The following is a 27,247-nucleotide window of genomic DNA, read 5'->3' as shown; positions in this document are numbered from 1 at the left end:
GTTGAATTTTGCAAAAAAAGGTACAATTTAAGTAAGAAGAACATAAAAGAGAATTGTGTGCTTTGAAAAGAACCGATTTACAAAGGTGAGAAAAGTAAAATATTTGGGAAAGTATAATGTATAACTCATCCTGAAATAGATTATTAATACAGAACTAAAGATAAAGGTGGTCTTATAATGGGATCAGAGGACCGTTTCAACATGAGTAGTTATTTGTGTACTAAAAATTTACAGTACTGAGCGCTTTTTCTGTGCAAGGCACTATTGTGGGAATTTTATAAAACATAACCATTAGATATTCAAAATGCAAGATTTTTTTCTCCACAGCTCCTAAAATCACATAACAATTCAAAAGAAATTTACTTTGATTTGGAAGAATCAGACACATTATTGTCACTGCATTTTGGATCATTACTCTCTTATGTTCTGATTAGGTTTGATTTATGAATGTGGGTGAGAAACAGTACTGTAGGAAAAAGAGTAGCTCAAGATGGTCATGTATTTATTTAGACAAGCTTTGGTCAAGGTTTCAGTGGCATATAACTTTTGCTCTTCATCAATGTCAACTTCATTGTCTTCATGCTTTCCGGTGACAACAGTCATATTTCATTGTTACACTGACCTTTGAAACGTCATTTGTTCACCATGTAATACTCTGACAGTGAGATGGTCTTACCTTTTGGGATTGGTACCAGTGTCTCAACTTGTTGACTGCTTTTTCATAGGGTGTCCAAAAGCTTAAATGGCGAAAAGGGCAAAGAGTTCTTTCATGTGTTAACCTTAGTTTACCCTGCTCTCTTTCTCTCTTGCTAGTAATTTAGATGCTATTAGTAACATAGTCATTATTCCATTTTAGGTAAGGGGATTCAAGAATAATTTAAATTATTCATTTTTTAAAAATCTGTGTTTTAGGGCAACTGGATGGCTCAGTGGGTTAAGCCTCTGCTTTTGGCTCAGGTCATGATCCCAGGGTCTTGGGATCCAGGCCCACATTAGCCTCTGCTCAGCAGGGAGCCTGCTCCCTCCTCTCTCTCTGCCTGCCTCTCTGCCTACTTGTGATCTCTCTCTGTCAAATAAATAAATAAAATATTTTTAAAAAATCTGTGTTTTAGTAACAGATAAAGTCTATTTCTATGTTTTATGTTTCTGCCAATGTTATTCATTAGCCACATTATCATTCAGAATATCTGATTAAGTTATTTCTCATGGGCCACATATATTGGTAGAATATGTTAAAATACATAGTTCTCCCTCCCCTGTTAATTTGAAAGGCACATTTGTTAGACTTAATGGGAATGTGAACCTTGGAAATATTAGGACAAGGAGATTTCTTATAGATGAAAGATAATATTTTGCTTATCATTGAAGAGTAATGTGTGTAGAAGAAAAGTAGAAAAAAACCAAAAACCTTACCAATGGAAGATGTGTGCATATGTTTCTATTAATAAATTGGCATATGCTAGTTTCTCCTACACATGTTTTCATAACTTTGAACTGCCAAAGAAGTGGTTCCTTTATTTGATAGTCCAGGGGTCTGTTGAGCCTTGCTGGGCTATCTGCACTGGGTGAACAGTAACTAAAAGATTCCATCACTTGGGTTGTTAAAATTTATGCTTTTCCAGGAATGAGAATGTTTTCAGTATAAAGCTGAAAGCTATTATCTTTCATGGACTCTCCTTTATTTCTACAGCTAATGTAAAAACTGGAAAAAGATGTTAAGATTATAGATAAGAAAATGCAGTGGAGTGGGTATCAGGAAATTTTTACAGTAGCCTAATTTTCAACATTAACCAGATTGTAACAGTGGTTTTGTACCTTAACCATCTGGATTCCAGTGTTCTAATTTCTAAACTAAAGAAATTGTGTCATATATATATTTGTGCATCATTCATATATATATATATACATATATATATAATTTTAAAATCCAAATTACATGATGTGTCTGTTGTAGGTTGAGCTGAAATTGACCAACCAACAAAGTAATTGAGGGTTTAAAGAAATGCATTTGCTCTTATAACCTTTGAGTTACCTGGAAGTGAATTGGTAAACGCTGTTTGGTATAATATTAAATGCAAAGGCAGTAGTCCTAAGGCTCTAGCCTAACTTATCCAGGAATCCTAAGACTCCCCAAAGATATTTCCAAACTTGTTCTTGTCTTGTATGCTGTTTGGAGAGTACATTAATCTCAGAATAGAGCAAAAATTAGATTCTGATATGAACTATGGAAAAGCCGAGAAGAGAACTTATTTCCTCTATGAATTTCCTTTTTCTAAGGCACACGGAACAATGGAAAATATAATACATTTTCAGAAAACCACAAAGAAGTAAGTGAAAATTAAGGAGTCTTTTTTTTTAAATCCATGGATAATAAACATTCTTTTAAAGAGAATGTTCTGCTTGTTAAGGTTCTATGTCTCTATTTATATTGACCAAGTATGAAAACAAAACAGAATGGTAGAAAAATAAAGGGGACAAGGAGGGAAGGAAAGAGCCAAACAAAGGGAGGGAAAAGGAAGGGTGGAGTAGAAAGGAATAGAGAGTGAAATAGAGAAAAAAAATGCTTTCAATCAGCTTAAAATAAATCTTATTTGAATTTTCTTACCCTATACATTAATGTTAATAAAGTTGATCTCTCTTTTTACCAATACCAAAGCTATATTTTTATACATATAAATAATTAAGAAAGGAATAAAATAATATTTTACCTTCTGGTAAATATTTGTTTAAGTTAAATATATCCATTAAGCTATATTTACTAAGTCTGCCATATTCAGAACTCTGTAAAAGGCAGAGTGCTGTAATATTCAAAGATTATTGTGGTGTGTTGCATTTTGCATTCCCAAGATAGTATTTTTTTTTCCCACAAATACCCTTTTTAAGCACAGCATATACTCTGAGGGCTCCTGTAAGAATTTAAATGAGAATTCTTCAGAAGAAATAGTGTTGCAGAGTATTAACATTTAAACCTCTACTAATCCCTGAATAGCACCAAATATCTTTTCTTTTGAATCAGGATACTGTATTATGCTCAAAGAAAGCAAAAATGAGCAAGTTGCTTGGAAGGCATAAATATAAAGCATTTGGGTAATTATAGATTTCTAGTCATGTCACCACAACAGAAGTTAATCCAGCTGTAGGATTTTGGTTATAAACTCTGATTTTCCTTTGGCATATGACCTGAAAACTACTTTTTTCCAACTAAGCTGAGAATTGTCATAAAGAAACTTAACTAATAAGAAACATATTATTAATTTCTATTCCTTTTTTTGGTCCATTTAATAAAAATGAATAGCTAAAGGTGTAATACCTTGCAGTGTGTGCTCTTTCCTATAACTCAAAGCATGGAATCATTTTTTTAATGAAACTTAATGTAAATAAATGAAATTTTAATGGTCTCATTTATAAAGTTCACTAGGAAGCCTTGTATTTTAACAAATAGAGATATATAAAATATTTACCTTATTAGATACTTTTGAAATAAGCTATTCAGAATATGGTTAAAATGCAATTTTCCCCTCTCTTAATATAGTACAGTCCAGAGGGAACTTTCTCCCATTGATATTTAATTTCAGTTTTTATTGCATATGTACCTTGAGATTTGATGAAGTCTTAAGAAACTACACATATTTCTCTTTCATTTGTTTCAACGTCATCATATTTGATATGCAACTGACAATGGATAATATTACTATGTAGAAATATACAACTTCATGTAATCATAATGCGATAGGAACAGAAAATATATGCAATGACTTCTGTGCTATTACTCCATTTGGCAATGACACCATCATTGAAATAAAATTCAAAGTGAGTGCTATAACCAGAGTAGAAAGTTTTACAATGCTTCTTGAAATAAATGTCACAAAATTTGATATATGCAACACATACTACTCATATGTAAATTAGCATATGGGGAGTGTATGTGAATCACTGTTTCTGACATTTATTTCATGATGCTCTATAAAATCTCTCAACTCTGCTTATTGTTCTTTTTTATTTCCCTCAAATGAACAAATATTTCTCAATTATAGGGAAAAGTTCACATTAAAAATACTGGCCCTCTGCATGTCTCATTTGTTTGAAGTGGTCTTAAAAGAGTGTCCTAGCTTTCACTTCAATAAATTTTATGTCTTTATTTTTTAAAAAAATTATCTTTTGATTAATTATCACATTTAAATCCCTTTATTATTCAACATACAGCATTGTATTATTTTTTAAAAGATGTATTTATTTATTTTAGAGGGGGGGAAAGGCAGAGGAAGAGGGAGATAAACCCAAGCAGACACCCCACTGAACATGGAGCCTAACACAGGGTTTGATCTCAGGACCTTATATGAGACCTGAGCCAAAACCAAGAGTTGGATACTCAACTGACTGTGCCACCCAGGTACCCCAACATTGTATCATTTTAAAATTTACTGCCTAGTTACTCTGTTAGTCAAAATTCCATTTTAAGAAGAAACAACCATTCTTCTTTTGTCTTGTCCTTAAATAATTAATCATTTCCCTATCTTGTACACATTAATTGTCTATATTTTATTCAATTCATTAAAGTTACATTCCAAAAAATTTTTGTGACAGAATTTTTCGCATAAGACCTGTTCTTATGAGAGAGAGTAGGCTTATAAAAAGAGGAAAGACATCCTCTCTGCTCAAGATCTTTTTTTTTTTATGATTTTATTTATTTATTTGACAGAGAGACACAGCTAGAGAGGGAAGAGAAGGGCAGAGGAAGAAGCAGGCTTCCTGCTGATCAGGGAGCCCTATCCCAGGGTCCTAGGATCATGACCTGAGCTGAAGGCAGAGGTTTAATGTCTGAGCCACCTAGGCACTCCTCTGCTCAAGGATCTTGATCTTTTGTAGGAAATTGGGAATATTTAAATAATAGAAAACAAGGGAAGAGATCTGTTTCCTAAGGTGATTACAGTAAGCTGAGAGGTCTGGAAAGGTGGTCATTACAAAAGAACTTAGAAATGCACAGCTCAGCTCTGCTGAGCTCCCCACTCAGCAGAGTCTGCTTCTCCCTCTCCCTCTGCCTGCTGCTCTACTTGTGCTCTCTATCTCTCTGTCAAATAAATAAATAAAATAAAATAAAAAAATGGACTTGAAAGTTCAGTTTTGGGGTAACTGTGTGACTCCGTCAGTTAAGTGTCTGCCTTTGGCTCAGGTCATGATCCTGGGTCCTGGGATGGAGCCCCACATTGGGCTCTCCACTCTGCAGGAAGCCTGTTTTCCCTCTCTGTCTCTCCCCCTCACCCGCTTGTGCTTTCACACCGCTCACTCTCTAGCTTGCTCTCTCTCTTTGAAATAAATAAAATATTTTTTAAAAAGTTCAATTTTTGATAAGCTAAGTTTGAGACAAAATAATCATATGGAAGTTGAGTTTTTTAGCAAGGAGTAGAAATGTGGATTTGGTAGATACAAACACTGTTCATAAGGATTCAGCACTCCCTCCAAGGAAGAGGATTATAGCCCCCAGGTTTGTTGAACACAGGGATGACTTCTTTTAGCTTCTGGATCTTGTGAAGAAGAGGCATGTAATAGACTTGGGCGGAAGCTTTAAGAACCAACATATGCTCCTCCTTTTTCCCTATTCCTGGTGAAGGATGCTCTGTCAACAAAGATTCCTGAGTAAGCAACTTGCTCTTGTTTCCGCTCAAGTCATGATCTTGAGTTGGTGGGATCCCACACTGTGTTGACCTTCATGCTCAGCGTAGAGTCTGCTTCAGATTCTCTCTTCCTCTCCCTGTTTTCCCCTCCCCCCAGATCTCACTTGCTCTCTCTCTAAAATAAATAAATAAAATCTTTAAAAAAAATGAAATTTAAGATTGAAATTGAAATGACTGGCATTATCAAACACTGCCATCTCTAAAAGGATGAACCCTAAAGATGATATTCAGCCTGTAGTGAATGCCAGTTGTCTGAAGAGTGTGATCTTACTAGCCACATGGGTAACAGATTGTAAGTGTTAAAGAGTGAAATCATGCCTTGCCTCATTTCCATCGTTACTAATTAGAATTCAGGTGCCATTCTGAGACCCGATTCTTCTTTCATTTTGTTTTATTTTTCTCTGGAGTTCGAAGAGGTTCTTTCTATTTGCAATGCTCTAAAATTTCATTTTATGATTTTCTTTGGGTGCATTCCTAGTATGTAGATGTTGGAATTCCAGAGCTAATCCTCTAAACTTTGTTTTAAATAATATTTTATTGTAAATTTTGCACTTCTTTTTCTAATTTTCCTTACTTTGTACTCTATTTTTGGTTAGTGTTCCCTCAATTATAACTCCTATTTTTTTCCCTCATTCAATAATACATCCTGTTTAAGGGAGAAGGTACTTTTTTCCTTTCTTCTTTTTTTTTTTTAACATTTAAAATTTTTTTATTTGGGCATGTGATGTGATGAGCACTGGTTGTTATACATAACTAATGGATAGTTGAACACTCTACCTTCTAACTTTTGTGGTTTTTTTTAGTAGTGCTATAATATTAATTATATAAAGTCCTTTTAAAATTGTCTGAATAATATGTATATAGAAATACAAATATATGTACATACATATATATAATATATATTTCTTCTTTCTGGGATGTAATATATTGATTTGAGATTTCTCAGAGTCTTAATGACAGCTTTTGTGAAATCTCTTTTCTGAGAACTGAACATGAGAAAGGTGGTTTGGAAGTCTGTATATACTGGCCTCACTATACCTTTTGACTGTTAGTCCAGATACCCTGTATTTGACTGAGTTTCCATTTATTTTCAGAATGTGGATGGGATGACTTCCCAATTGATAAACTGAAGAGATCTGGATATCCAAGCATGTCTTAAACTCTAAACTATTTCTTTAGATTTAAGACCATCTTCCTTAACATTTTGGATGTATCCCAGTTCTCCCACTTTCTGAAGTTTCTACTGGCAAATTAGTTAACTTTTTGGCTTTCCTCACTGCTAACTCAGATTCAGCATCCTTAACTTCACTGAATAATTTGCAATTTTCCACATGCTTTCCAGATCCCAATAATTTATTGTAAAAGTCTCTCACATTTTTGTCTTTACAGCTTATAGAAAAGCAAATTACCACTTTACAGCACTTTTTTTGTTTTGAATTTCAAGAAGTGACAGTCTAGAAGTTTTTTTTTCTTTCTTTTTTCTCAAAAACAACTGTACTGAGATATAATACATGTCCTATACAATTAGTTTATCAAAACAAATTAATGATTTTTAGTATATATGTGGAGTTTTGTGACCATCTCCACAATCCAATTTTAAACATTTTTATCAGGGAATTTTTGTGTGTGAGCATAAATACACACACACACACATATACATTTTTATATATTCATACATATGCATGAATAAGCACTAATATATACATATATGTTTATCTCTGCACATATAGAGAGGCGCTGTATATATACATTACATACATATAAACATTTATACATGTATATACAAACTAATTCATTCCAAGTTAATAATTACTCTTAGTATTTATCTAAGCAAATTTATCTAAGCAAGCAATTTATTAATTGTTTTAATTAGTTAACAATTTATTAAACTAAGCAAACAATTTATTTCAAATTTTGGTGGTACTCATTGACTTTCAGACATGCAACTTATGTTTACATTGGCCTGATAGCATTATTATGTTAGTATTTTGACTTACATGGCCATGTGCATGAGTATGTGCATGTGTCTGCATGTGTGCATATCAATACTTAATTTTACTTCTGTTCTAAGAAGTTTATATTGATTCATTTTCCACTTATGCCTTCAAATTGTCATTCTTGTTTCATTTTTAGGGCAGTCTTTTGAAAATAGATTATTTTACTTGGTATGCATTCAGCCTTAAGAATCCATCCTTTTCTTGAATGTTTGGAACGATCTTCACAAAATTAATATTAAGTTATTATTTTATGATATCAGCTTTGCACTTTAAGTTTTATGAGTTTACAACTTACTTAGCAGTGTGACATTAAAAATTTTGCATTCAATTCTAAAATATTTATCAAAGTTCTAATTTTTTCATTAGTAGCAAACCAATTTAATTTTGAATATGAAACCAAATCCTCCATTATTTATTCAATCTAGATATGAGTTAGCCATTAAAATTTCCTGTGTTCAAATAAAGACATATACCTGTTTATATAAAGTGACTCATGCTAACAAATTCAATCCTTAATAACTCAATGTATTTTATTAACCATGTCTTATAGCACAAGTGACACTTCATATTTTTAATGTCACTAGCTGACTTTTAGGTGGGTAACTTGGGTTTATATCTAACTGATATGTCTTATTGCAATCCTTCCTCTGCATTATTTTGTACACTGTAACATAATATTTGGAACTCTAAATTATAGCCAAGTGTCTTTATCTTCTTTATAGTAAGTGAAACTTATATAAGTTGTTGGAAAAATAATTAAATGGTGAACTCTTGCTTTTAGACTTTTAATTTTAATTTTCTTTTAGTATATAAGGAAAAGAAAAATAGAACTAGGTGATTTGTCCAACCTACATGTCCTGGATCTGTGGGTTATGGCAATCATTAAAGCTTTCATCAGGGGAATGTTTGATAATAAGATTTTCTTTCTGCACTCTTTTGGAGCAGAGAAATCTTGAGACCAAAAAAAAAAGAAGTAATTTCTTTGGAAAATTATTTGTTGACAGAAGTAATAGAGGAGCAAGTGGAGAAGCAAAGCAGACTGGCAGACTGTCATTGCCCTATGGTAGTTAGTATCTTTTTATTACTAAGAACTTAACATGGAAGGATATAAAGTGTTTGTACTAAAGAAATGATGCTAAAATAAATTAGTAAAATGTAGTGTATCATATCAAAACATTTAATAGACAAGCATATTTTAACTTGAGTTGTGCATGCTTTTCTAAAAACATTTATTTTTTTCAAATATCCCTAATCTAAATATGTTGATGCTATTCGTTGTAAACTGAAGGTGAAAATCATTCTCTTGCAAAATCTGCCTGATTTGTGACTTAATATTTAATTTAAACCATAAAAAATAATAATTCTTACCACCTACTAATTTTAAGCCACAGTATGGGTACTGCATTGCTTGTATTCGATGAAAATGTGTGTACAAATGTAAGATAAATTGTGGACAAGCTTTAGACATGCATTGATTATAGTAAAAATGTGGACTAATTTCATTTTAAGAGATACTTGTACTAATTTCAGGGGGATGATCAAGAATGTTCTGAGTACATTAGAAAGAATAAGTAGTCTGCAGAATTCATTATTCTTTGACTTAATTCTCACATCTTTATGTACTTATTGTTTGAGGACTAGCTATATTTCTGAAGTGCAGTTTCTGGAAATTCCATCAAGAACCGCATCTGTGTAGTCATAATATATGTTCATTGAAGGAAGAGACTTTTAGGAGATTCATGAAGCTTTAGGAATTTAACACAAAATGTCCCTGATGGTAGAATTGCACCTTCATAAATGAACACTGAGTGGATAAACCAGTACATCAGAGCAGATCAATATCCAGCATGATGTACTATCTCATGGCAAACTTCCTCTTCTGAGTGTAACATATAATAGATCAATAGAAAAATAATTCCAAGAAAAGAGACAGTGGCAAATAATTATACTGAATTATTTCCATTGATATTTTTTCCTCTGAGCTTTAGTTCAGTTCAAACACCCAGGGCAGGGTAAGGAGGGAGAACGATAAAATTTAATCAGGCAATGGAGAATTTGGAATATACTTAACCTACCTCCTATAAAAATACTAGCTTATCAATTATTTAGCTTAAGGTATTTTCCCTCTATCACTCCTAGTAATTGTGTTTTCTTCTTAGTCCGTACTAAATCCAGACCAAGAGCAACCCAAGGAAATATGTTTCCCTTTCAAATTCTACTCAGTTACACAGGAGGCCTTTAAAGAGCAACTTGCTATGTTTCAGACTCAGTGTGAGGTGCTGAGGTTACAAATACAAAGGAGATGCCCATCACTGTTCTCAAGTTGTGAATGCTCTAGAGAGAGATAACACCCCTAGAGTATGCAGTTAGTAGCTTCTAAGCATTAAGAATGGCTTTGGAAAGAATAGCGTGAAGTGGTATTAGAAGAAGGAATGAGAAATATCAGATATAACCCAAGAATAATGGCATCTAGAGGGACAGCAAGGACAAATGCACACGGATGGCAGACAACTTGATGTGTTGCCGAAACTTCATGTTATTTGTTAGAGGCTCAGCAAAACAAAAGAACTATCTTCTTCCTAAAACTCAGATTGCAACATATGAAGTCTTAAAATTCTCACAGCCAGATACCTGCCACACTCCAGTCCTTGAAAGAGAATCAGAACCTTCTAATCGTACTGGAAATTTAATTTTCTTAATTGTGTTAGATAATTATCATGATTGGCTGCCCAACATCCAAATGATACCCTTTTGTGTTTGAAATTTTCCTCACTGTATAAGTCTTATTGTGTAGCAGCATTGAACTCTCATGATAGTAGCTCTCTCAGCCCAGTATTTATATTTGGTGCAAGCACATGACCTGAGTCAGCCAATTGGACACATCTACCTACCATGTTTATTTAATAACTAGTAACGCAAGAATAAGGATGGTGGAAATTTGCTGTGTGAGTAGCTGTGGAAGTGGTGGTAATGATGTTCAGTTACCAAGAATACTTTGCAAATGGTGCTGTCAAGTCATGGCAGCATCTATGCTGTGAGCTGTGGTACATTGTATCTATCAGTGGCAATGGTGGTTTTTACAAGATGGTTCTACTTAGACTGATTATGCAGGGTGGGTTAAGTTCCTAGCCATGTTCTGTATTTGCCTAATTTCTTTGGCCTATTTCTCCACGACTCCAACTAATGCTATAAATTACCCTAAAATTCTTTTCAGCACATTCCTTCTTTCTTTAAAATTATCAGAATAAATACTTTGCAATCTGATAAATGCATGTAACAGTGTGCTTACACATAGTGCTCAGGGATTGATGTACAATTTAATTGACTTGTAGCATAAATCACACACACAAGGCTTATATAAATACTTAATCCTACCCAAATCCCTCTCTCTGGCTCAGCTCCTTTCATACTGGTTCTCAAATGACACCACGCATGACACATAAAGACATCCCTATTACTTCTTCTTCTTTGTCATATCATTGAGGAAGAGTCAAGTACATGTTACAGATGTGTGTAAGTAGAAAAGGTGGATGGAAGCCACCACATGTAATGAAGTCAATTAGATTTTCTATCCAGGGGGTCAGTAAGCTTGGAGAACATGGTGGACAAGGGTAAATCATTGTAGATGAGGCTGGTGAAAAAGTTAGCAAAGGTTAGATCATGAGGAACAGTTTTATTATACTATGAGATTTGATTTAAATCCTATAGACCAATGCTTCCTAAAACTTAATTGACTATAAAACTTTTACACTTATTAAAAAAAAGAAAAATACAAATCATTGAATCTGAACTCTAGTGATTAAGATTTAATTAAGATTATGCATAGAAATATGCATTTAATTTAAGCACCTTGAATTATTTGAAATAAGTAATCTAAACACATTTTGAGGAACTTCAGTTAGGTTTTATGACAATTCATTTATCTACTCATTTATTTAATCATTCAACATTTATTAAAATTGTAGAATGGTTCTAAGCATTGGGGATACGGCAGTTAATGGGTGAGGTAGACACTAGCCCTCATGCAGCTTATATTCTAGTAAGTTGGATATACTGGCAGTAGCAAGGAGAGGAAAAACATTAAAAAAAATTAAAAGTAAAATGGATATACTTTATAGAAAATAAAGCAAAGTAAGAGTGAGTTAAGATGGTTGGACTTCATGTTTTATGGTTAATCAGAAAAGGGCTTCTTTGCAGGGAAACGTTTGAGAAAGGTAATAAATGCATGAGGGAGGAAACCATAATAAACCTGAGAAGACAGCACATGCTTGGACTTTGGAACATGCAGTGAATCTGAAGATTGGCAAAGAAACCAATGTAGATACAGGGTAGACAAATAAGAACTTCTTCTTCTTCTTTTTTTTTAAGATTTTATGTATTTGGGGCGCCTGGGTGGCTCAGTGGTTTAAGCCACTGCCTTCGGCTCGGGTCATGATCTCAGGGTCCTGGGATCGAGTTCCGCATCGGGCTCTCTGCTCGGCAGGGAGCCTGCTTCCCTCTCACTCTCTCTGCTTGCCTCTCTGCCTACTTGTGATCTCTCTCTGTCAAATAAATAAAATAAATAAAATCTTTAAAAAAAAAAAGATTTTATGTATTTATTTGACAGAGATCAAAAGTGGGCAGAGAGGCAAGCAGAGAGAGAGAGAGAGAGAGAAGCAGGCTCCCTGTTGAGCAGAGAGTCTGATGCAGGGCTCGATCCCAGGACCCTGGGATCATGACCTGAGCTGAAGGCAGAGGCTTTAACCCACTGAGCCACCCAGGTGCCCCCAAATAAGAACTTCTGCTAACCAGGAACCAGATATGGTCTGTGTACCTTGGGAATATTGAGGCAATTTGCTTTTATTTCTGTTGAGATGGAATTTAACAGAGGATCTTGATCATAGAGTAAACTTGACCCTACTGTCCTGCAGTGAAATCATGAACACTCACTACTTATGCCACACAATGCTCAAGTGGAGGGTTTGGCTTGGGAATATGGATTATATTCCTTTGTGATATGGAAGAAAGGGATAATTTATAGATATAAATTGAAAGTAGGTTGGTAGGTGGAATTGATGGGATCATGTAGAAACTTTCCTCTGAATGATACCTTTTCTCAGAAAATAGTATTACTATTGAGTGTGAAGTTACACCTGAGACTGTGTTCTAAGATTAAAGAGAAAAGAAAAGCGTAATTCTCATCAAGAAGAATAAGTGAGACTAAGGGCCTACAGCAAACTTCTTTTGCAGCAGTAAGGGTGAGCTTGTAATTTGAAATCACGAGTGCCAAATGGTGCCAGTTAGCATGTTTGTGATTTTTTTTCCTGAGTAAACTTCAGCTCTGCCTCTGTAGGCATAGAGTAGGCAAAGACATAAATTTAACCATATTGGTTATTTTTCCAGGTAAGGTTAATGATAGGGGAAAGGTACAAGGAGTTTGAACGTATGTAAAAATTACTGATTTTAATAATAAACCATTTTTAAATTAAATTAAATTTTTTATTCTATTTTTTAAAGTGTTTTATTTTTTATTTATTGTGTGAGAGAGAGAGAGAAAGTTTATCAGAGAGAGACAGAGAGTGTGCACAAGCAGGAAGAGGGGCAGAGGGAGAGGGAGAAGCAGACTTCCCACGGAGCAGGGAGCCCAATGCAGGACTCCATCTTAAGACCTTGGGATCATGAACAGAGCCAAAGGCAGACACTTTACTAACTGAGCCATCCAGGCAGCCCCGGGTTCTTTCTGTTTGTTTGCTTTTGTTCTTGTTTTTGTTTTTAAATCTCTAAAGCCTTGAGAACACCATGAAGCTGAGCAGAGAGAAAATGATACTTAATCCCCATACTATACATACTAATGGCCAAAGGAATTTTAGAATTTAGGATTCTGAAAGTATTAAAGTGGAAATATTTGAAGTTCTGGCTTCATATCCTGATGCTTGGATATGAAATTATGAAGATTTCAGTCACTATCTATGTGAAAGTGTGAGCTCTGACTATGACAAGTGGTGGATGATGGAGAGGGTGAAATCACAGCCAGAGACTTCAAGGTAGGAAGCATCCAGGGAAGTTGAGGAATTACCTATGTGGATAATGAAATCACAAAAAATAATGACAGGAGTAGTACTGGAGAGGGGGACACTGAATCAGAAGTAAAATCTTCACGGAATGAGGCAGCTCTGTGACCAAAGTCTGTAGATAATAGCAATGCAGATAAAAGCCACATTGCAAAAGGAACACTATATGCAAAAACCTCATGACCTTACATAATCCCAATAAGTGCCTAAATTAATTTGAGTTATAAAATGTTATTGCTTTTGAAATTTAGGGATTGAATGCTATTCCTAAATCTTTCCAGTCAGTGAGTATGAAACTCAGAAAATATGTTTATTTGGGAGGCAGGCACAGTAAAGCAAAGGGTAAGAGCTTGGTACTTCAAAGATTTTTAGAGTTTTAGGAAAGTAGTTGTTTATTAAATAATGTGCATGTTAAGGGTTTAGTTTTTCTGGAAGAAATTTATAACTAGTTAAGAGTTTCAGTAGAGAGTAAAAAGAAAGATAATTTTGAAAGAAAGAAAAAAGTAAAGAAGCTAGGAAGGACAGGATGAGGGAGAAGAGAGAGAAGGAAATGTGGCAAAGGTAGACACTTAGACCCAGGGAATGATGTTTTCCACAAGTAGTTAGGCAAGAATTGGAAGGCGTAAAGAGAAGAGAAGGAGAGTTGATTGGTATGAAGTACTTACAAGAAAGGATATTCTGAGGTGGAATGACCTTAACTGCGAGCAGGGAGAAGCAGAAGAGTGGCACAAGGCATATATGGGATGCCACCACAGGCACAACGTGGGAAAGGGTCTAGACTAGACAGCTTCACTAGACTGACAGCTTCCCACACAAGGCATCACCCCACACAGCTGGTCCAGGACAACTTAGATGCCCTTGATTCTGCGGGACCATGGAAACCTCTGTTCAGGATTTCCAAAAATCACATTTCTGTAACTTCAGGAAGTGGTTCATATAGTTGAAAATGTAATGTTCTCTTTTGCATCAGGGTCAACAGGAGTTTAAAATTGAACAAAGCTAAGAGTCTATGTGACAAATTGTTTTCTGTAACTTATCTTCAAATTGTAATACATTACCACAATCTGGCATTGAAAATACAGCGTGATTCTTTTCAACATTGATTATGATCCATGCAGGAATTTTATAGGACAATGTCATACTAATCTATGATTTTCTATTTTAGACATATTTTAGATTGTTTTTGACACATTCAGTGTATGGAAGGTTTATATAAATGAGTCAAATAAAAGGAAGGAAATGTATTAGGGGATTCAAGTTAAATATGCAAGAAATGAAGGTCACCATTTTTAGCTTGATAACCCTAAAATTACTAACTCTAATATATTTTAGAAAAAAAATTAATTTAACCACAGAAAAATCACCTGGAAGACATATGTTGATTATGGTACTGGTTTATAAGTTCCAAAAAACTAAAACATGGCTAATCAAGAGGATTTGGGGCAGTTTATACAAAGGACATGGAACTCAAGAACCAGGTTTATAAAGGACAAGAGCTCAGATGCTTTTGGTGGCCCAAGTCACATCCCCTGGGCTAATCTATGATTTCTGTCACAGCTCTACATGCTGACAGTGTCCTGCCTCAAGCTAGTACTCCATAAGTACCTTCACTTTTGTGCCTTAGGGCTTTCTCTGAAGACTAGCAAGCCTGCTCAGCCTGCAGGGATAGCCTAGGAGGGAAGGGAAGTTAATGGCCTGTAGGGCAGCCATCAACCACTGTGTAATAATTGCAATGGGATAGATGTCCCAGCCTTCAGACGCACCAGTGTCTACAGGCTTCTCTAGCATCTACTCCTTCCAATGCCTAAACCAGGGCACCCAGATTTAATATCATTTACTGTCTTTTTCTCCTATGCGATTTCAATTTCTATGTTTCTTCATCTTGTTACATGCAGTCACATTCTTGTTCCAAGCTCTGCTTTTAGAGAAACCAAAATTAAGACAATAGGAAATAAGAAAATGCTGGTAATTTCTCTAAAGTAACATTCTTTCCTCAGGGTATTATTGTCACTGATTCAATTATTGTCAGCCTCAAGCTACCCTGTCAGTTGTCCAAGGAACAAGTATCCTTTTGCTTTACGTTGGGTTATTGTTCCATTGGTTAGCTAGCAGAGCACTGGATTCATTTTCTATTGCTGCTGTAACAAATTACCATAAACTTAGGGGGTTAAAACACAATAAATTTATTATCTTATAGTTCTGGAAGTCAGAAGTCCTAAATAAATCCTACAGGGTTAAAATCAAGATGTCAGTACAGCTGCAGTCCTTCTATAGAATCCAGGGGAGAATGTTTTCTTGAATTCCCTAGCTGCTAAAGACTACGTACATTATTTGGCTCATGGATCCTATCTTCTTTGTCAAAGCATATCCCCAACCTCTCCTGTTAATCCCCCTACCTCCTTTTTATAAGATCTTCTGTAATTACACTGGCCCATTCAGATAATACAGGATGATTTTCCCATCACCAGATCCTTAACTTAATCATATCTGCAAGGTCCTTTGCCTTGTAAGGTGACATATTTATCGGTTCTGGGGTTGTGGACAGGGACAACTCTGAGGAGGGCAATATTTTGTGTACAAAAGTGGAGCACCCTGATTGACAGTGACAACAGATTTCACCCACCAAGGGTAAGATATCTCTGTGAGAATAAATGTGGGGTGCTGACAACCAAAGATGGATAAGGGATGCCAGAAATCATAAGCAACACGTGTCATTACAAAGTTTTTTTTTTTAAATCACACTTCTATAGACTTTATTTTTTCTCTAACTGTTCTTTTGAAAACACTAATTAAGTCTACTATGTATCAGTTATGCTAGAACTCAGATGAACCTCACAATAGCCCTATATTCTAAATGCCTTGCAGTCTATTGCATTCAGAAAAAAAAAAAAAAAAAAAAGCCAAGGATCAAGTTTTGAAAATGCATTGTTTTTGTCTAATAGTAAATTGGAGTTTGTATTAAATAATTTAGTCAGACAACCAGAGACCAAATATGACTTCCGTTAGATAAATTACACTTCTCAAATTTAACAAGTCCTAAACACAGCTCAGCACCTGTGCCTTACAAACAGCACTTACACAGTAATACATGTACATGCACACACACACACACACACACGCACACATACACTCCTATACTTGAATATTCAGAAGAAGTCCACTTTGGGCATGGTCTGGGCATTGTCGAAAAGTGTGTGCTAAAAGAAAAACCTATCATAATTGTGGAGGCTGCCTACCTTTTTTTTTTTTTTTTTAAGATTTATTTATTTTTTTTTAGAGAGAGAGCAGAGGAGAGGGACAGCGGGAGAGGAAGAAAGAGTCCCAAGCAGACTTCCTGCAAAGCACGGAGCTCAGTGTGGAGCTCTATCTCATGACCCTGAGATAGACCTGAATTGAAACCAAGTCAGCCACTTAACTGATGGAGCCACACAGGCATTCCTACTTTTCTAACATCTTCTGTGGTTTGTTTTCCAATTTTGCAAGCCCTTATCATAGGATTTATCTATTGTGGTTGTTACAGACTGTTTATGTTCTTCAGAATTCATATGTTTAAAATCCTAATCCCCACTGTAATGGTATTAGGAAATAGGGTCTTTGGGAAGTGATTAGATCAGGAGGGTAGATTTTTCATTAATGGAATCAGTGCCTTTAAGGAACCCCAAAGAGCTCTCTTGTTCTCTTTCTACCGTGTGAGGAGAATTAGGAGATGGCAGCAGTCTGCAGTCTTCAAGAGGGTATGCACCAGAACTTGATCATGCTGGTGCCAGTATCTGGGACTTCCTTCCTCCAGAACTGTGAAAATACATTTCATAAACCACCCAGATTATGAAACTTTGTTAAAGCAGCTGGAATTAAGACATAGTCAATCAAACCTGCAACACAATTATTTTCTATTCAACCTGCTGTTGTATAAAGATACACAAGTTTTACAGGAGAGTTCTCTGAAATCAAGATTTAACACGTTGTCTTGAAAAATACAGAGTTGTGGGGTGCCTGGGTGGTTCAGTGGGTTAAAGCCTCTGCCTTTGGCTTGGGTCATGATCTCAGGGTCCTGGGCTCGAGCCCCACGTTGGGCTTTCTGCTCAGCAGGAAGCCTGCTTCCCTTCCTCTCTCTCTCTGCCTGCCTCTCTGCCTACTTGTGATCTCTGTCTGTCAAATAGATAAATAAAATCTTAAAAAAAGAGAAAAATACAGAGTTGTAATAATGATTTTAATAAATTGTACTGAAATTAATTGAAACTAATTGAAGCAAAAGGTAAAATATGGTCAGATTATAGAACGTTTAGGAATTAGGGTTTTTTTTTTTTAAAGCAGCAAATAGCAGAGTTAACAATTCTAGAAGTATTAATCTGCAAGTAGTGTAAATAGAGAAAGAAAGAAAAATTGGGATTGGAAAGTAAGATTCTAATACAATACTGTTGAGAAAAAGCAAGAGACAGAATTAGCACTTTGGCTTTGCAAATGAAATATTACTAACTTTGAGACCACCTTTTACGCACTATACTCATTCTTGAAAATATCGTTAGGTCAACTTGTTCAAGAAGAGTTGTATCCCAACATATGGATAAAAAGAAAAATGTTGTCCAGATGTCAGTCTGCACAGCAGCATCAAAGGAATCTTTCTGCTGTTACTATGTTTAATTCTTTGTAGGACTCCAATTACATTTTCAAGTTGTTTAATTTAGTCTAATTTTATGAATTTACTTTAAAGTTCTTTCTGGGAGTTCTCCAGGCAGTCTCATGCAGTCTTTTGTAGCTAATGAGTGATAACAAAATCATTTGTTGTTATAGGCGACAAGAATATTTTTCAACATATTGTTAGTTCAGTGATGTCATCACATTTTGATTATTTGATTCCCCTTGGTCCTTATAACCATTACCATGGAGATAGGAAAAATATTTTGATTGGTTAGAAAAGTCTGTAGAACATTGTTTCTTTCCAATTTTGTTCTTCAGCCAAAAAGTGATTGAAATAGTTCTTAGGACTTATGTCGTCTCTCATGTTTAACTCTTCACTGAAGTAAATAAATTAGGTCTTATGCTATCTCTGGAAAGTAGGTGTTTCCTGTGTTTCAAAAGTCATATTTTTTTTTCTTTTCTTATTTACTTGTTCTTTTTTTTTTTTTTTAAGGATTTTGTTCAGACACCTGGGTGGCTCAGTGTGTTAAGGCTCTGTCTTCCGCTCAGGTCATAGTCTCAGGGTCCTTGAATGGAGCCCCCGCATCAGGCTCTCTGCCCAGCAGGGAGCCTGCTCCCCCCCCCCACCTCTCTGCCTGCCTCTCTGCCTCTTTGTGAGTTCTCTCTCTGTCAAATAAATAAATAACATCCTAAGAAAATATTTTATTTATTTACCTCCTTTAGAAAGAGAGAGAAGACAGGGAGGAACAAAGGGGAAGAGACAAGCGGACTCTGTGATGAGTGCAGAATCCAAACACTAGTTTGATCCCAGGACCCGAGATCATAACCTGAGCTTAAATCAAGAGTCAGATGCTTAACCAACTGGGCAAACCAGGCGCCCCATATTTGCTTTTTTTTTTTTCTTTTTTATATAGTTTAATCTTACTGTTGACTAAAGCTAAAGAAGGAAATGTATGCTTAAATAAGCTTTAAACTTAGAAACAATGCTTTTTGTAAAATAAGCATGGATCATATTTTGAAATTTATATGAAGTACAAATGGGTGTTATGGAAGAGTTTGTTAATGGATATGCATGTTCCACAGGAAGAACAATACTAAGTTTGCTTGTCAGCTGAAATCCTGCTCAAATTTCTCTCACATGAAATAGCAGCCAAGGGGAGGAGGAGTCAAGATGGAGGAGAAGTAGCAGCCTGAGACTACATCAGGTAGCAGGAGATCAGCTCGATAGCTTATCTAAACATTGCAAACACCTACAAATCCAACGGGAGAGCGAAGAGAAGAAGAACAGCAACTCTAGAAACAGAAAATCAACCACTTTCTGAAAGGTAGGACTGGCGGAGAAGTGAATCTAAAACGATGGGAAGATAGACCGCGAGGGGAGGGGCCGGCTCCCGGCAAGCGGCGGAGGAACGGAGCACAAAATCAGGACTTTTAAAAGTCTGTTCCACTGAGGGACATTGCTCCAGGGGCTAAACCGGGGTGAAGCCCACGCGGGGCCAGCGTGGCCCCAGGCCCCGCAGGGTCACAGAGGGATCGGGGGTGTCGGAGTGTCGGAGAGCTCGCAGGTATTAGAACGGAGAAGCCGGCTGCAGAGACAGAGCCGAGGACTGAAATCTCAGCTCGGGGTTACCTTGAACTGGTCGCGGGCTGGGTGAGCTCGGAGCGAGGCTAGAGGCTGGGGATACGGGAGTGATTGGGTGCTGTCCTCTGGGGGAGCACTGAGGAGTGGGGCCCCAGGCTCTCGGCTCCTCCGGGCCGGAGACTGGGAGGCCGCCATTTTCATTCCCATCCTCCGGAACTCTACGGAAAGCGTTCAGGGAACAGAAGCTCCCAAAAGTGAACCCGAGCCGATTACTTAGTCCGGCCGCCGGTAAGGGCGGTGCAATCCCGCCTCGGGCAAAGACACTTGAGAGTCACTACAACAGGCCCCTCCCCCAGAAGATCAACAAAATATCCAGCCAGGACGAAGTTCATCTATCAAGGAGAAAGCAGATTCAATTCCTAAGACAGCAGAGCAATTCCAGAGGAGGAGAAAGCAAAGCACGGAACTCATGGCTTTCTCCCCATGATTCTTTAGTCTTGCGGCTACTTCAATTTTTTTTTCTTTTTTCAATTTTTTTTCTTTTTTCAATTTTTTTTTCTTTTTTCTTTTTTCTTCATCTGCTAAATTTTTTAAAACTTTTAACCTTTTCTTTTTTAACGTTTTTTGACTAGTTCATCTAAATATATATATTTTTTCTTTCTTTTTTATATTTTTTTATTTGTTTTATTTTTTAAATTTTTTTCTTTTTTTTTTCTTTTTTTTTTCTTTTTTTTTCAGAACCTGTTTTTATCCCCTTTCTCCCCCCCACAATTTGGGGTCTCTTCTGATTTGGTTACAGCGCATTTTTCCAGGGTCTTTGCCACCCTTTTAGTAGTTTATTTGCTCCTTCATATCCTCTTATCTGGACAAAATGACAAGGCGGAAAAAATCACCACAAACAAAAGAACAAGAGACAGTACCGAAGGCTAGGGACCTAATCAACACAGACATGGGTAATATGTCAGATCAAGAGTTCAGAATGACGATTCTGAACATTCTAGCCAGGCTCGAAAAAGGCATGGAAGATATTAGAGAAACCCTCTCTGGGGATATTAAAGCCCTTTCTGGAGAAATTAAAGAACTAAAGTCTAACCACGTTGAAATCAAAAAAGCTATTAATGAGGTGCAAACAAAAATGGAGGCTCTCACTGCTAGGATAAATGAGGCAGAAGAAAGAATTAGTGATATAGAAGACCAAATGACAGAGAATAAGGAAGCCAAGCAAAAGAGGGACAAACAGCTACTGGACCATGAGGGGAGAATTCGAGAGATAAGTGACACCATAAGACGAAACAACATTAGAATAATTGGGATTCCAGAAGAAGAAGAAAGAGAGAGGGGAGCAGAAGGTCTATTGGAGAGAATCATTGGAGAGAATTTCCCTAATATGGCAAAGGGAACAAGCATCAAAATCCAGGAGATGCAGAGAACCCCCCTCAAAGTCAACAAGAATAGGTCCACACCCCGTCACCTAATAGTAAAATTTACAAGTCTTAGTGACAAAGAGAAAATCCTGAAAGCAGCCCGAGAAACGAAGTCTGTAACATACAATGGTAAAAATATTAGATTGGCAGCAGACTTATCCACAGAGACCTGGCAGGCCAGGAAGAGCTGGCATGATATATTCAGAGCACTAAACGAGAAAAACATGCAGCCAAGAATACTCTATCCAGCTAGGCTATCATTGAAAATAGAAGGAGAGATCAAAAGCTTCCAGGACAAACAAAAACTGAAAGAATTTGCAAACACCAAACCAGCTCTACAGGAAATATTGAAAGGGGTCCTCTAAGCAAAGAGAGAGCCTAAAAGTAGTAGATCAGAAAGGTACAGAGACAATATACAGTAACAGTCACCTTACAGGCTAATAATGGCACTAAATTCATATCTCTCAATAGTTACCCTGAATGTTAATGGGCTAAATGCCCCAATCAAAAGACACAGGGTATCAGAATGGATAAAAAAACAAAACCCATCAGTATGTTGCCTACAAGAAACTCATTTTAGACGCGAAGACACCTCCAGATTTAAAGTGAGGGGGTGGAAAACAATTTACCATGCTAATGGGCATCAGAAGAAAGCTGGGGTGGCAATCCTTATATCAGATCAATCAGATTTTAAGCCAAAGACTATAATAAGAGATGAGGAAGGACACTATATCCTACTCAAAGGGTCTGTCCAACAAGAAGATCTAACAATTTTAAATATCTATGCCCCTAACGTGGGAGCAGCCAACTATATCAACCAATTAATAACAAAATCAAAGAAACACATCAATAATAATACAATAGTAGTAGGGGACTTTAACACTCCCCTCACTGAAATGGACAGATCATCCAAGCAAAAGATCAACAAGGAAATAAAGGCCTTAAATGACACACTGGACCAGATGGACATCACAGATCTATTCAGAACATTTCATCCCAAAGCAACAGAATACACATTCTTCTCTAGTGCACATGGAACCTTCTCCAGAATAGATCACATCCTGGGTCACAAATCAGGTCTCAACCGGTATCAAAAGATTAGGATTATTCCCTGCATATTTTCAGACCACAATGCTCTGAAGCTAGAACTCAGTCACAAGAGGAAAGCTGGAAAGAACCCAAATACATGGAGACTAAACAGCATCCTTCTAAAGAATGAATGGGTTAACCAGGAAATTAAAGAAGAATTGAAAAAATTCATGGAAACAAATGATAATGAAAACACAACAGTTCAAAATCTGTGGGACACAGCAAAGGCAGTTCTGAGAGGAAAATATATAGCGGTACAAGCCTTTCTCAAGAAACAAGAAAGGTCTCAAGTACACAGCCTAACCCTACGCGTAAAGGAGCTGGAGAAAGAACAAGAAGGAAACCCTAAACCCAGCAGGAGAAGAGAAATCATAAAGATCAGAGCAGAAATCAATGAAATAGAAACGAAAAAAACAATAGAAAAAATCAATGAAACTAGGAGCTGGTCCTTTGAAAGAATCAATAAGATTGATAAACCCCTGGCCAGACTCATCAAAAAGAAAAGAGAAAGGACCCAAATCAATAAAATCATGAATGAAAGAGGAGAGATCACAACTAACACCAAAGAAATACAGACAATTATAAGAACATACTATGAGCAACTCTACGCCAACAAATTGGACAATCTGGAAGAAATGGATGCATTCCTAGAGACATATAAACTACCACAACTGAACCAGGAAGAAATAGAAAACCTGAACAGGCCCATAACCAGTAAGGAGATTGAAACAGTCATCAAAAATCTCCCAACAAACAAAAGCCCAGGGCCAGACGGCTTCCCAGGGGAATTCTACCAAACATTTAAAGAAGAACTAATTCCTATTCTCCTGAAACTGTTCCAAAAAATAGAAACGGAAGGAAAACTTCCAAACTCATTTTATGAGGCCAGCATCACCTTGAGCCCAAAACCAGACAAAGATCCCACCAAAAAAGAGAACTACAGACCAATATCCTTGATGAACACAGATGCAAAAATTCTCGCCAAAATACTAGCCAATAGGATTCAACAGTACATTAAAAGGATTATTCACCACGATCAAGTGGGATTTATTCCAGGGCTGCAGGGTTGGTTCAACATCTGCAAATCAATCAATGTGATAGAACACATTAATAAAAGAAAGAACAAGAACCATATGATACTCTCAATAGATGCTGAAAAAGCATTTGACAAAGTACAGCATCCCTTCCTGATCAAAACTCTTCAAAGTGTAGGGATAGAGGGCACATACCTCAATATTATCAAAGCCATCTATGAAAAACCCACCGCAAATATCATTCTCAATGGAGAAAAACTGAAAGCTTTTCCGTTAAGGTCAGGAACATGGCAGGGATGTCCATTATCACCACTGCTATTCAACATAGTACTAGAAGTCCTAGCCTCAGCAATCAGACAACAAAAAGAAATTAAAGGCATCCAAATTGGTAAAGAAGAAGTCAAACTATCACTCTTCGCAGATGATATGATACTATATGTGGAAAACCCAAAAGACTCCACTCCAAAACTGCTAGAACTTGTACAGGAATTCAGTAAAGTGTCAGGATATAAAATCAATGCACAGAAATCAGTTGCATTTCTGTACACCAACAACAAGACTGAAGAAAGAGAAATTAAGGAGTCAATCCCATTTACAATTGTACCCAAAACTATAAGATACCTAGGAATAAACCTAACCAAAGAGACTAAGAATCTATACACAGAAAATTATAAAGTACTCATGAAAGAAATTGAGGAAGACACAAAGAAATGGAAAAATGTTCCATGCTCCTGGATTGGAAGAATAAATATTGTGAAAATGTCTATGCTACCTAAAGCAATCTACACATTTAATGCAATCCCTATCAAAATACCATCCATTTTTTTCAAAGAAATGGAACAAATAATCCTCAAATTCATATGGAACCAGAAAAGACCTCGAATAGCCAAAGGAATATTGAAGAACAAAGCCAAAGTTGGTGGCATCACAATTCCGGACTTCAAGCTCTATGACAAAGCTGTCATCATCAAGGCAGCATGGTACTGGCACAAAAACAGACACATAGATCAGTGGAACAGAATAGAGAGCCCAGAAATCGACCCTCAACTCTATGGTCAACTAATCTTCGACAAAGCAGGAAAGAATGTCCAGTGGAAATAAGACAGCCTCTTCAATAAATGGTGCTGGGAAAATTGGACAGCCACATGCAGAAAAATGAAATTGGACCACTTCCTTACACCACACACAAAAATAGACTCCAAATGGATGAAGGACCTCAATGTGAGAAAGGAATCCATCAAAATCCTTGAGGAGAATGCAGGCAGCAACCTCTTCGACCTCAGCCGTAGCAACATCTTCCTAGGAACAACGGCAAAGGCAAGGGAAGCAAGGGCAAAAATGAACTATTGGGATTTCATCAAGATCAAAAGCTTTTGCACAGCGGGGCGCCTGGGTGGCTCAGTGGTTAAGCCGCTGCCTTCGGCTCAGGTCATGATCTCAGGGTCCTGGGATCTAGCCCCGCATCGGGCTCTCTGCTCAGCAGGGAGCCTGCTTCCTTCCCCTCTCTCTGCCTGCCTCTCTGCCTACTTGTGATCTCTCTCTCTCTGTCAAATAAATAAATAAATAAATCTTTAAAAAAAAACAAAAAAACAAACAAACAAAAAAAAAAAATAAAAGCTTTTGCACAGCAAAGGAAACAGTTAACAAAACCAAAAGACAACTGACAGAATGGGAGAAGATATTTGCAAACGACATATCAGATAAAGGGCTAGTATCCCAAATCTATAAAGAACTTAGCAAACTCAACACCCAAAGAACAAACAATCCAATCAAGAAATGGGCAGAGGACATGAACAGACATTTCTGCAAAGAAGACATCCAGATGCCCAACAGACACATGAAAAAGTGCTCCACGTCACTCGGCATCAGGGAAATACAAATCAAAACCACAATGAGATACCACCTCACAGCAGTCAGAATGGCTAAAATTAACAAGTCAGGAAATGACAGATGCTGGAGAGGATGTGGAGAAAGGGGAACCCTCCTCCACTGTTGGTGGGAATGCAAGCTGGTGCAACCACTCTGGAAAACAGCATGGAGGTTCCTCAAAATGTTGAAAATAGAACTACCCTATGACCCAGCAATTGCACTACTCTAAAGATACCCTAAAGATACAAACATAGTGATCCGAAGGGGCACGTGTACCCGAAGGTTTATAGCAGCAATGTCTACAATAGCCAGACTATGGAAAGAACCTAGATGTCCATCAACAGATGAATGGATCAAGAAGATGTGGTATATATACACAATGGAATACTATGCAGCCATCAAAAGAAATGAAATCTTGCCATTTGCGACGACGTGGATGGAACTAGAGCGTATCATGCTTAGTGAAATAAGTCAATCGGAGAAAGACAACTATCATATGATCTCCCTGATATGAGGACATGGAGAAGCAACATGGGGGGTTAGGGGGATAGGAGAAGAATAAATGAAACAAGATGGGATTGGGAGGGAGACAAACCATAAATGACTCTTAATCTCACAAAACAAACTGGGGGTTGCTGGGGGGAGGTGGGATTGGGAGAGGGGGAGCGGGCTATGGACATTGGGGAGGTGAGGTGAACCATAAGAGACTATGGACTCTGAAAAACAACCTGAGGGTTTTGAAGGGTCAGGGGTGGGAGGTTGCGGCAACCTGAGGGTTTTGAAGGGTCAGGGGTGGGAGGTTGGGGGAACAGGTGGTGGGTAATGGGGAGGGCACGTTTTGCATGGTGCACTGGGTGTTGTGCAAAAAGAATGAATACTGTTACGCTGAAAAAATAAATAAAATGGAAAAAAAAATAGCAGCCAATAATTGTAGGGGGAACAATAGAATTTGAAAAATCTCTATTTCACAAAAACCACTGTAATAATTTATTCAGGAAAGAATCATGAATTGATGTTAAAGATCTGAGCCAAAGATTGTTGAACAGGCTATTTACATAGCTTCAAATTATTGCCTCATAGATTAATCATTCATTACAAAGGGAAATTGTCTACCTTTGTGATACAACAATCAGACAGATACCATTTTAATTAGGTGATGAAACTTAAGATTAGCAAAAATGAAACAACTTGATGTCACATGCTCAAGATGGGATACCTTGAGAATAATGTAACATCACCTATAAGATATATCTGTTAAAAAAAAAAAAAAGAAATCTGAACCTAATTATTTACGGGGGAAAAAAATCAAGTCAGCCAAATTGAGGGATATTTTGAAAAACAAATGACCTGGAACTTTAAAAATATAGCCATGCTATCAAAGAAATAAAATCAATCAATCAAGCAAGTGAATTGGTAAATGATTCTGGATTTAAAGAGATTCAAAAGAGATGGCATTGAGAGCACTGGGTTTTGTGCAAAAACAATGAATACTGTTATGCTGAAAAAAATAAATAAAATGGGAAAAAAATTAAAAAAAAAAAAAAGAGATGGCATTGATTAGGTCCTGGTCCTGGTTTGGATAAAGGAAAGAAAGCTTAAAAGGCATTATTTCACTGATTAGAAACTTAAGATATGGACTCAAAGTGAAATAACTGCATCGTTTCAATATTCAACCAATTTAGTGCAGTCACTCTGGTCAGACATCAGTGTGGAGTTTGTGACTTTAATACAGAAAGACCTTCCTTGGCCTTGTATTTATTTCTAGTTACAAACTTATCTCTGGGCTTTGTTCCATTCCAAATTTCTACTAGGTGGTGTACTTCCCTTTTCCTTTGCAACCTACTGAAATTTAGTTTCCAGTGCTTCCACTCCATGAATCTCCTGCCATTCAT

The sequence above is a fragment of the Meles meles genome, chromosome 2, assembly GCF_922984935.1.
Source record: "Meles meles chromosome 2, mMelMel3.1 paternal haplotype, whole genome shotgun sequence".
Lineage (NCBI taxonomy): Eukaryota > Metazoa > Chordata > Mammalia > Carnivora > Mustelidae > Meles > Meles meles.
The sequence above is the reverse complement of the archived record's forward strand: the minus strand, read 5'-3'. Positions refer to the sequence as shown.